Source organism: Condylostylus longicornis, unplaced genomic scaffold, assembly GCF_029603195.1.
Source record: "Condylostylus longicornis isolate FDR11 unplaced genomic scaffold, ASM2960319v2 ptg000075l, whole genome shotgun sequence".
NCBI lineage: Eukaryota > Metazoa > Arthropoda > Insecta > Diptera > Dolichopodidae > Condylostylus > Condylostylus longicornis.
Window position 1 is genome coordinate 3392560 of NW_026578043.1, and position 10822 is coordinate 3403381.

Sequence of the window (10822 nt, forward strand, 5' to 3'; positions counted from 1 at the left end):
ACGTGATAGAATAGATGTGGCGTATGTGCTACAATAATGAAAAATTTTCTCTTGCCCATATCTCTCTTTCAAAAATTTACGATCTACAACCTTTTACTGTTTAATAATTAAATCCAAACACAAGCAACCCGAACAAAACTATTTCAGTACCAAAACATTTTGTAATACATAATGATTTTTTGTAAGAATTTCGTAGAACATTTTGTTTGTTGGTTTTTCAAACCATAAACTTTTAATTAAGATTTGCAATAAAAAGATGGTTTTAATAAATCATATATTCGAGATCTTTTATATTTACATTCTTCTAAATATGCTTAACAACTACTTTGCTTAAATTTCTTTTCTACGTTACTCAAAAAAAGTGTAATTTATGTACATGCTCATTTTATTACAATTATAATACTGTTATAACTACATATTATAATTTAATTTTTCAACATATTTACTTTTAATATAGCTTGTTGCTTTTGCAGAATTCTAGTGAATGAAATTGAACAATTGAACAATTAAATCTGTAGGAAGTTCTTTAACAAAAACAAATAACGATCTGAAATTATCTTCAATTTCTCGATATGCCAATCGGTGTCAATAATTCGATTTACATTTCAATCTTTAATACGACTTACGAGTCGTACATGACAATCTAAATTCATCACTACTATAATTTTCTTCTCGCTATGGCAATATGGGTATTTTATTTTTTAGAATATTTTTTTATGTCAAATTATTGAAATTTTATTTCGCCATATCTTAAAATAGACTTCCACTTGGTTATTTAAAATTATTTTGTGACAAATTTATCAAAATTTTTATATGCTTGTTTTTATGTTAGAAATTAATTGCAAAATTTAATTTCTAATTTAATATTCTTTTACTGCTTATACTGTTCAGTGTAGTTGAAAACTATAAACGCTGCTATAAAAAGCATTTTAAATATACATAAATTTCTTCATAATTTCTGCTTGTTTTTACTTTTAATGATCAATTTTATGATCTTTAGCAAAAAACAAAATAATAACAAAACATTATAATATCAATCAAAACACAAATAAAATACAAAAAAAAAACTACAAATTTATTAAAAAAAAAGTAAATGGAATCATTAAAAAATTTATGTTGTAAATAAATCATAAATGAAATAGTCGATTTTCATTTTTTATTGCTATGAGAATTTTTTACTATACTGTTTTCGTACAGCTACATAATATACCTAGCTTTTAGATAAAAAAAACAAATAAAATGCTGAAAAAAATTTATTAAAGATTCAAAGAAAAGATAAAAAAATATGAAATTAATTAATTCATTATCTCTTAACTACTTTTTGAAGCTATAGTTAGTCAGCTGGAAGCCACTACTGGTATTATCAATTATTTTTACAGCTAATTATATATAAAAGATTATGTAAAGTAAAATATCATCATTTAAAAATTGATTGTCCATTTACTATTCAAGGCTTCTTAAAATTGTTTTGTTATATAATTTTCTTGGTCAAATATTTTATAACACCCACAAATTTTATGATTATTGAATTCAAGAAGTTCTTTTTTTTTTTTTTTGGTTTTTTCAATTAACTTAAAACTTACAATTTAAATTTGATAAAGTCAGAAAATCTGAATTGAACATAAGATGGCAATGTTTTTTTGTGATCACTTCTGTCATGATGGTTTTATTTTATATTATTAATCGAAATTATTCCAAGTTTTGACACTATTTGAAAATAGGCATGTAACATGACACAATAATTATGAAAATTTAAATAAAGTAGAATTAAGACAAATTTATCATTGTAACGAGATTCCGAGGGCGAGGGGTTGTACGTGCCGAGCAACAAGAGCACTTTAGCCAGGTACGGAGCTATTGGGGGTGTTAGGAAAATGCAGCAATGAATGTTATGAAATACGTTGTCTGCGTATAAGGGAAGATGCTTCTTATTTGGGAACTTCTTTGCCAGCAGACTAGTTCTTAACTTCTACTTCGTGGTAACAAGGATATTTATTTTTAACGAATTAGTCCTAAAACTATGGATGGTAAGATTTTCTGTTTATGACATAAGTATCAAAATGCGAAATTTTTCAAAATCTAAGGTTGCAAAATAGCTATTTATGATTTCGTTGAAAAAGCTCTAAATTGAACAAATGATTTGAGTTTTGGTGAAGATATTATATCAATTTAATTGTTTATAAAATGTTTTTATGGTGTTATTATGGTGCAGAGAATGTTTTTTAAAACAAATGTTCTATTTGGTATCTATATGATATTTTTTTCCACTTAATTTGCATTAATTTTAATAAATTTTAAAATGGCATAATAAATTTAGGGAAACAAAATTTTAGAATTAATTACAAAATACACAAAATATTAAAATTTTTAGTAATTTAAGTTATTAACTATTACTATTGTTTTAAAATGTTTAGGAAATGTACACATAAATTGTCATAATGTGCTATTTAAATTGTTTAAAATCATGTTTTCAATAGATATGTTTTTTTTTGGTTAAGGGAAGCATAATTTCTATACATATACAAGAATGCTTATAATTAGTTGTAAACAATCAATAATATTGTTTTTTCATTCCAAAATATAAAATAAATTCAATTTTTCATTTATATAGTAAAGTTAAAATAATAAATAACATCATTTCCGTGTATTCTTCTTTTCATAATATTAACGTAATTGTACAAATTTAACTAATTTTTTCGAAAAGATTATTCATTATAATGCACATATTAAGTTCTTAAAGTTTTAGTAAGTAAATAAGGTATTTGGAAATTTGTCATAAACCAGAGATGAATAATAATATTGTTATAATGCAATCCACAAATTTAACTAAATTATTTAGGCTCAGCAAAGAACTTAAATATAAGTGAAGTACTTTAACAAGATGTCTAAGAATTGTATTACGTATTAACCTTAATGCATCCCAGAACACAAATATTGGCACATACTTTTAAATTGCACCGAACAATCGCATTTTAAAATGATTACTTAAGTTATAAAAATTTACAGATTGTCTTGATAAATTGAAAAGCAAATGGCTTTAAAATAAATTATAAACATTTTTAAACGAAAATTTAATTGCTTAAATAACATCATCTTCTATACGTAAATATTCATTAACACAATATCATCGAATCCATATTGAAAAATTTCTGCAAACAACCATATTTAAATCCTCACTGGAAGTCTCGTGAGAAGGTTAATTAATCTTTACCGAAAAATTATGTTAACAGCAAAAACAATGGCATAGTCAACCCTATTTAAAAGATGGTCTACCACGGTAATGTAAACTCAGAGAAAATATAATGGGAAAATTTTTACAATAAAAAAAACAACAAACGCATTAAATTGCAATTTGCGTCTTTTTTTTTTTATCTTTTCCGACCATATTTAGATACCAACCACATAGTATAATGTTCATAATTTTTTATACGCACATTTTTATAATATGCAATAATTCTAGTTTGTTTTGTAAAGTTGGTCATTTCTTGCACAACAAATGTGTATTGTAATGGTTTTGATTTATTTGTATAAAAAGTTTGAATCTAACTTAAAGTAATTTTCTAAAATTTTAATTTTTATCAATAGCAAAGCAACACGGCAATACTATACAGTATTTTGTCAACATACCTAAATTTTATCAACATACCTACAGTATTTTGTCAACATATTCACTAAATTTTAGCTGACATTTTAAGTCTGTCTAATTTTACTAAATGTTACTCAAAAAAAAACGAAATAGACAACTCTCATTTTTTAAAACCTTTACACAAATAAAAGTTTTGATTGTGAGAAAATTAATAAAAATTGTTTTTGTGTGCTTAAATAAAAGTGAAATTATAAGGAACCGCAGAAATGAACCGTCCCAAAAACTTCTATGTTAATTCCCTGTTGGATTATTTTTAAATATTTTTATAAAGTACTTAAGTGTATACATTATTTAACTAGATTCACACAAATAATTCAATAAAATTTCGATAAATAACAGAATAAATTTTAAAATTGCTCAATGGTTATCGTTTAAAAATAGGAAAATGTCAAGATTATTTGAATAAGAATCAGTCATTAAAGTTGTGTTGCAAAGTTGAAATTTATTATCAAGAAAAAATTGACTTTCTTTATAGAAAAAACTAAAGGTAATGATGACGATGCACAAGTAAAACAAAAAACAAAATGTGAATTCAAGAACAAGAAATGAATTTATAAACTTTAGCGTTACAAAAACCAGGCATTTCCATAAAAAGTAAAACGCCTAGATTCCTTTTTCGTTTAATTTTTGTTTTTATTCTCCTGTTTTTATTAATTTAATGCTGCAGATCGTCAACTTGTCTAGATGAATATCGAATATAGGAAAAGTGGTCATCTATCAATATAACAATACTTTATACATCAGTGATGGGTAACTACATTTCAAAAAAGGGCCAATTTTACATCAAAAGATATTGTGAGATAAAATTTTCGTGCTCTAAAAATTTTAAAAATGTGCAAACCGTGATGAATTTTGTTCTAAAAGCGTATTTGAAAGAAAGCAACATCAAATGCCATCAAATTTTATTTTCAGCCACGATATAGCCTAAATGTAGAAAAAAACCGAAAAACAAATTAATGTTCAAGACATTATATTCCCAACAAGTCTGTAAGTATATATTACATTAGGCCTCACTTTTTTACTTTAATCAACACGACACTTGAAAGCACTTGAAATCCAAAGAAATTTGCAATGAACTTGTTTCTGTGTTTCATTTATTATTACTCGTATCTTTTTCATGTTAAAAACGATGTGATTATAAGAAATATAAAAAACAAAATTTCATTTTCAAAACTTGAAAATGTCCTCCAAAATAAGCCAATAAAGCCATAATGATATGTTGATGGATTTTATTGAAATGCAATCGAAAAAATTCGCATTGACCATACATAACAAAAAAACTTCTATAGAAAAGTAATAAATTTCAAAATTGAAAGAAAATTATTACAGCAAATAAAAATATTTCCTAGAATCTTCATTCCATTAAAAAGTATTTATATTTTTTAGAGGAAAAAAGTTATAAAATTTCAAGAATATTTTCATTAATTATTTTGGAAATTATTGTGGTACTTTGCATTTATATGGTTTAATAGTTTGCATTCGTGTTGTTCAGATAACTTAATTTTCAAGAAAATTCGTAATGAATTTATTTAATTATTTCGGCTAATTGCTACATAATTTTGTAATAAATATCGAAAAAAGCAAATATTTAACATGGTGAACAAAATTTTTTTCCAATATCATAAGTAAAATAATTCGAAAATTTTGTACTATTTTAAATATTTTCTTCGATGTTAAAGATTAAAAAAACGTAAACGCAAAATTTCACAATGTTGCAATTATTTTTTTCTTTTTTATTTCATTATTTTTTTTTTGTTAAATAATATTTTCAAGCATAATTCTATTTTAATACTAAATTATAGAGTAGAATTTTATTGTGTAAACGTACGCTCTATATATTGAATGCCAAAATTTCAAGCTAAAAAAGTGAAATAAAAACATTTCAGCCTATTTTAGAATTTTAATTGAAAAGAAATTTTCGTGAAAAAAAAATATTTAGAGTAATTTAAAGTACAGTATGGAATAAGAATAAGGGTTCTTACTCTTTGTAATTAAATTCTCAAAAAATTCAAATTTTAAGAGATTCTATTAGATTCATTTTAACTTATTATCCATAATTGTTGTTTAAGTTCTCTATACGAATTTAAGAAATTACGAAATTAAAGGAAAGAAAATCTTTTTCACTTAAAAGAATAGCGGAATAAATTTACTGGATAAATTTAAGTATGCACTGTAAGAGCTTCCTGACCATTGGTGACTGAAACCTCATAATTTTCTCCAAAACAACAAATAAGAAATCTTTCTCTTTTGATAGTTCTCCTGGAATATATGTACTAAACATTTCATATTTCACACAACACTGTGTATTTTTAATTTTATATAAGTATGTATTTTTTAAAAAAATATTAAAAATATGTATCCTAAGGGATAAATAACGAAACGAAAATCATTAGCATTAAATTGCAAAAACTGTTAATCATCTATGCTCCCTTATATTTTTGTAAAAATACAAAAACATATTAGTAGAATATTTCGCGAAAATACGGTTCATTTATCATCTAATTTTAATTATAAATACAACAAAAAAATATCAATTAATAGACTTTACTGTTAAAAAATACTTGGCAATAAAAATTTATTTACATTATATGAAAGAAATAAATATAAAAAGAATATGTGTGCTAGCTGCACTTTCTGGTGCAAATTTGTCTAGTAAATATATTTTGAATTGAACTATATTTGAAATTAGACGAATGTATATGCAAGTATCTGCATAAATATGCAATTTTTTATTTTATTTTTTTTATATATGCGTAATTTGAGTATATATGTATGTATACAAAGTGTACCATTGCGAGTATTGGGCTCATGCATATTATTAACACAATTATTAATTGTAAAAATTTCTAATATTTAATAAATTTGAAGAATGTGTCTACAATTTTTATGAAAATCTACTTTTGACATGAATTAATTTGTTATTATACGCTTTTCTTGTACATTCGAAAACTGATTCTTTTGACAAAATAACTAATCTATACATTTATGACTGTTATTAAATTTAATTATCAATAATTTAAAACTTCGCTCGTAGACTAAATTTCAAAGACTCTTTGTAACAAATTGGTTCAAATAAATTCCAGAAAGCGTTTGCCTTCAGAAATTTCCAAGCATATTTAAATTTTTGATTAAATTAACGCAAATTACGTTAATAAATGCGCCCCATTGAATTTATTTGACAATTTTAAATATAAAAAAAATAATAATAATTTTCATATTTCCCTATCGTCGGAAAACTGAACTGAAAAAAATGATCGTAGCTCATCTAAAACTATAAATTTCTTTCGATCATACATTAACATAGGTACTTAATATTGATGAAGCTCTGGTAATATTCGAGTGAAAATAAAACTAATAAAGTTGGGTCAAACCAATGGTTTGTATTGTAGCACTTTTCCCTTCAACAATTAGTGAAAATACTGCTTTTAAATACAGTCTATGCATATTTATCACACTATTAAAAGTATTTTCATTCATACACGAAACTATTTCTAGGATTGCATATACTTATTATGAACGATTTTTCAGTCTGAAAAAAAAACAAAATTATTTTAAAGAGGACTTAACATAATGCTCGATTTTAAGGGTTAATTGCGTGAGTTAAGAAAAATAATTATATTTTTTAATGAGATGGAATTTACCGTTAGCTTTTTCCGTTCATAGAAATTTGAAAAAAACTTGCGGTTTCGGAAATAAAAATCGTCAAAAAGTCAAATTTTTCAAATTTCGAGAGGCGATAAGTTGAGAGGGGGTGGAGATGGAAAAAAATTTTCTTCCAACGAAATAAAGTATTTATTAGTGTCTAAAAGCTGCTGAAATTTCACGGTCCTAAAACCTGGGGTCTAGAAGAAAAATGACATCAAAAATTTGGAAAAAACGGATTTTAGATAAAGGTAAATTTAAACTGCCATTTTATTTTTTTAAAGTTTAACTATAGTATGCCACGATAGGAGAAACAATCTGCTGCCTTTCTGCGTTTACAAAATTTGAAAAATGCTTATGGTTCCATTGCAAAAAATGGTTAAAAAACGGACGAACGGACGGGCAGACAGGATGAAACTAATAAGCACTTTTTTCAAAAAATTTTTGGAAAAATGCTAAAAATTCAATCTTAAAAAGGAAATGTAAATCTTTTTTCTTTGACAGATTTCAATTTTCGGTGAATTAATATAAAAAAATTTCCGCGAACATCTATATCAAAAAATAAATGCGTGTTTATACATAAAATTTTTTATATTGAATGAACTAGTAAACACACTTCAAATCACATATTATGATGATTGTATTTTGGATGCGTTCTTAAGATCTAGCTAGTATAATTCACCATTTTGTCGGAAAACTCTATAAATACACGTTTTATTTTTACAAAAATTAATTTTTGTATTTAATACAAATAAATAACTAAAACATACAATTGTATAGGTTGAATATTTATGTATATAATAATATTTACATAAACGTAATATGCACAAAAGTAAAAATAAAATTTTTCGTCACTTAAAAAAAACGAAAAAAATGGCACAAAATTTCACTTTTAACTTCATTTTTTTCTGTACGCAACATTACAGATGCATGAAATGCAATTGCATTTTACCACATTATCATATGATATGGATTTTGTTTTTATTTTTGTATAGATATGCCAATAAACAAACAAACAAAAAAATGTATGTACAGAAGTACCGATAAAGACTTAACACATACAAAATTATAAATACAAACATGTATGTATGAATGTACCCATAGTATCTATTCATTAACCGTGAGTTAAAAGACAGACGGGTCTGATGAGATTTAAAATTTTGAGTAAATAAATTTCCGTAACAAAATAATAAAAGAAAAACCAAAGAAATTAAGAAAAAAAAGAAAACACATTTTCTTTAATTTCGGAAAATTTTTCTAAAACAATTTTTTATTTTATGCTTTTTTATGTTATTTTTATAAGAAAAAGAAGACCACCACAGAAAGCCGAGAATTTCAATTTATAAAAAATTTAGAGGAATAAAGTGAATTCAAAATGTTCACACACACACATATATATATATACATCTATAATAAACTGATAATAAACATAAACGCATGAACACATGAAAAATTTCATTAAAACTTTGAGTTTTTGTTTTTTGGGGAACAAAATAGGGAAGTTGAAATTTTTACTTTCAGTTTTTGATATTTTTGTTAAACACTATAATTGTTGCTGAATTGTATTCGTTTTGTGAATGTAGAATTAAAAAACATATATTCAATACTATATGAATGTTTGTATTAATATGTACACATAAATTTGGTATATGAAATGTTCCTCGACAGTCCTTTGATATCGCCTGATATTCAGAAGAAACTCTCTCTAAATATTTTGTTTTTGTTTTTAAAATTGGTTAATATTAATGCCACTGTTGCTCTTGATGAAATTTGTCTTTCGACAGAAATTTATGCATTTTTGTTTTGAACATATTTTTAGAATAAAATTATAAATGCTTTCATTTTTAGTCTTTTCATCTTTGAGCGCATACAAGTTCATAAATGCATTTTATATATATGTATGTATATATGAATAGTTTAGAGATTTTTTATATACATACGAGTATTATTGCTATATTTAAATTGTTTTCTTTTTTATTTTTGTGACAAAATAATATACGTACATACAAGTTTATTTATATTAAGTTTATAGAACCCTTAAAAGAAAATTTTTAAATATTGATGATGAAAAATCTATATAGTGCATGTTATGTTGAGATGGGGTAAAAACTCATTTTTTAAAATCAGCAAAATATGAATAATCTTACATTATGGTAAATTAAAAACGAAAATATCTTCTAAGAATATTTCGTGCACACAAAATATTAATTGTTTCTGTTTGGTGGAGTACTCGTTTGGTGATGGTGGCATTTTAAAAAATGTTGTATTATGTGCATACGTAATTTTATTTATAACTTATTTTCGTTTTCAAAGGAAAACATAAATTTAAAACGAAATTTTATGAATATACATACATGCATACAACATATGTACATACTTATATATTATATTAATATAATTATTTCCATGTAAGATATTATTATATTAATAATAAAGATGGACTCTTCATATTTTTTTTATATTTAAGATGTGGTTTCTATAAATATTTTACAAAATGTAGAGTTCTTATTTTGGAGTTGTATAAATATACATAACTCAAATATTTCGTAGTTTTTTAAAGGATATTAAATTGTAAAATAGAATTGATTCTACAAATGGTTCGAATAAACACGATAATTGGCAAATATAATAAGTGAAGATAAAATATAAATTTTCAATTAACACAATTTTGAATGTTGCAAAAACGGCAATACAGATTTGTGAAACAATTGCAACATCTTCATCGTAAAAGGAAGGCATAACAAGTCATATTCATAATAATGAAATTATTATACGAATAATAAAATTCCAGCTACGAAATTTTCATATAATTATATACCAAAATGTTAAAGTTTGCAAAATGAATCTAGATAAGATTGATTTATTTACTTAACTTCAAAAATTACGTCCACATATCATAGAATTGAAGAGGTTAATAAAATAAAGGAGTTATGTGCGATATTTGTTAAAAACCGGGTTTTTACTTCGTTAGTCTTATGAGAATATTAGAAAAACCTTTGTTGATTTATGATTTATGCAAATTTTCAAGATTAACAAATTGTAGAATATTAAAATTCGGATTAAGTAAAAACCTATCCATTTAAATTGCAATACTAATTAAAAAAATTATTGTTTAATTTGTTTTCAAAATTTTCATAAATTTATATTAAATTGTAAATTTTCCTACCTTATAATTTATGCAAAATGTAGTAAAGTTTTGTATTCACTGTATTCACAAAACTATATTAAATATTATTCTGTATATTTTAAAATCAAAATTTAATTTATAAAAAAGTAGCTATTTAATATCAAAAATTTTATTTATTTATGCTGTTATAAAAATTAAATTTCAATTATTAATTTACTACACAAGAAATTGTTTTTTTTTACAAATTCTTTTCTGATTTTTCTCTTAAAATATTATTTATTAACTCACTTACGTTATTTTATTTCAAAATATTAACAATAAAATTTAAATTTCCTTCCTAATTCTTTTCTTTTAAAAATTTTTTTATTATCTTTTTATTATCAAGTTAAGTGACAAAAAATATGATT

At 23.8% G+C, this 10822-nt stretch overlaps 1 protein-coding gene across 1 annotated transcript in view; it reads right to left on the reverse strand.

The window, feature by feature from the left end:
- LOC129612596 (uncharacterized) overlaps positions 1–10593 on the reverse strand; it is an 81456-nt gene extending 70863 nt beyond the window's left edge. Inside the window, exon 1 of the mRNA XM_055526285.1 lies at positions 10455–10593. The gene's annotated coding sequence lies outside the window, so the exon portion shown is untranslated. The remainder of the gene's footprint in view (positions 1–10454) is intronic.
- Between the last annotated feature and the right edge of the window lie 229 nt (positions 10594–10822).